Raw genomic sequence first — 2,033 nt, 5'->3', positions numbered from 1 at the left:
GGAGGGGCCTCAGTGGAGATGTGGATGATGTCTGTTACTGAACTTTTATTAGACACTAGTGATAATATCTGAATTGCAACTTTGATGCTATTAAATTATTCATTTCAAACATAAAAAGGTATAAAATATGCAAGTCAATAAAGCAAATCTGTTTAAATTTTAATAAACTCTATATATACCGTCTACTCTAGTATCTAATAACAATAACATATAGAATACCTGAAAGCATTTGGAAACTAAGAAGCACATTTCCACATAATCTATGATAAGGATGTATAACAAGAGAAATTAGAAGAATCTATGAAACTGAATAATATTAAAATGGCAACCTGTCAATGTGTATTATATGCAACTAAAAACCAGGGCTCTAAAATAAATGCTTATATTACAAAATTATTATATCAATGATCTAAGATTCTACCTAGTAAATCAGATAAGAGCATATTCAACACAAAGAAAATTCAAGTAGAGGGGAAAATAAATAAGAGCAGCAATCAATAAAATAAATTCACCATAGCCAAGATTGGTTGTTTGAAAATTATATTGAATCATTGAAAAATAAATTAATAATATTGCTTACTCTCAAACAAGGTTAACCAAGTAATTAAAAAAAATAAAAAAAGTGCCAATGGTAATAAAATTAAAGAAGCTATTACTATTGAGGCATTAAAAAGAATAATACATATATATGCATATAACTTTGTGTCAAAATATTAACAGTGCAGACTAAATAGTCTATAAGACATACTTACACACACAAATGGAAAATTTGAATAACCCTTATCTATCATGATCTAAAAAAATATAAATAAATAAATAATTCCCACAAATAGAATGTTCACCTCTACTGGCTTCATTGATGTTTATGAAGCATTGCAGAAAATCAAACTGTCAAATACTCAAAATTTTTATTATTGAATTTATTCTTATTGCTACCAAAACTCTGATATTGAAACCTGACAGTGTCATTAACAGAAAAGTAAAATAGCACTCCAGTATTTCTCATGAGCAGGCACATAAAAATAATTAACAATTAAGTCAAAATTTAAAATCCAGATATTTAACTTCCTCATCACATAGAAGAGTTTCATGCCATTTTCCCATCAATTTCTTCAAAGATTGATAGGAAATTCAGTTTCTAGTGCAACTGATTAGTTTTGATTATTCTTAAAATATATAATTTTAATAAAATATCTAACAAGACAAAGAATTATCTCAATGACTTCTAAGATAAATATAATACTAAAAATCTTACTTCTGGGTGAGAAAAAAAAAGTGTTATAATCTTAAATCATTCCAGCTGCCACTCAAGATCAAAGGCAATATATTACAATGACTTAGAACATTCTTTCTTCAAGTCTTCCAGACCAAAGAGAACATGTGTTCTTTTCCCTTTCCAACTTTCCTGGCTCTAAAGATTCATAAAACTATTCATTCCCAACAATTTTTAAAACACACAAATACTGTTCTAGATTCTTGTTTCTACTATGAAAGTTGATGCAATTTAAATTTTTTGTACATCAAACTGCTGAGACATTAACTAAATTATCTAAATAATAATGACTCCACCTACCATTAAAATAAATCTATGCTAAAAACTGTGTTGTGTTGTCATTAGGTGCTGTCAGTTTGGTTCCTATTCATAGCAAACCTTCTACAATTACAGCTGTGACAATCATGATAAATCCTGTTAAAAATTGCTCACAATTGAAACACAAAATCCTATCACAATCATCCCCCACCCCTTTTCACTAGATCCATCTGGAAAAGAGGAAAACTTCAGTGGGGATTCTAATTTATCCCTTCATTCTGAAACTAATTACACTTATGAAAGCTTGTAAACCAACCACTTAGTGCTTTCATGTTGTTGCTGTTAAGTGCTGTTGACTCGGTTCCCATTCATAGTGACTCTGTATAGGATATCTGAGAAGTGGTTGGTAAGTTTGAAGCTCTGACCTTGTGGTCCAGTTCTTTGTCCTACAGAGCCACACTGTTGTTGTTGTCAGGTTCCATCGAGTCGGAACCGACTCATA

The sequence above is a fragment of the Chrysochloris asiatica genome, unplaced genomic scaffold, assembly GCF_000296735.1.
Source record: "Chrysochloris asiatica unplaced genomic scaffold, ChrAsi1.0 scaffold00005, whole genome shotgun sequence".
NCBI classification, from domain to species: domain Eukaryota; kingdom Metazoa; phylum Chordata; class Mammalia; order Afrosoricida; family Chrysochloridae; genus Chrysochloris; species Chrysochloris asiatica.
Note: the sequence above shows the minus strand (reverse complement) of the source record.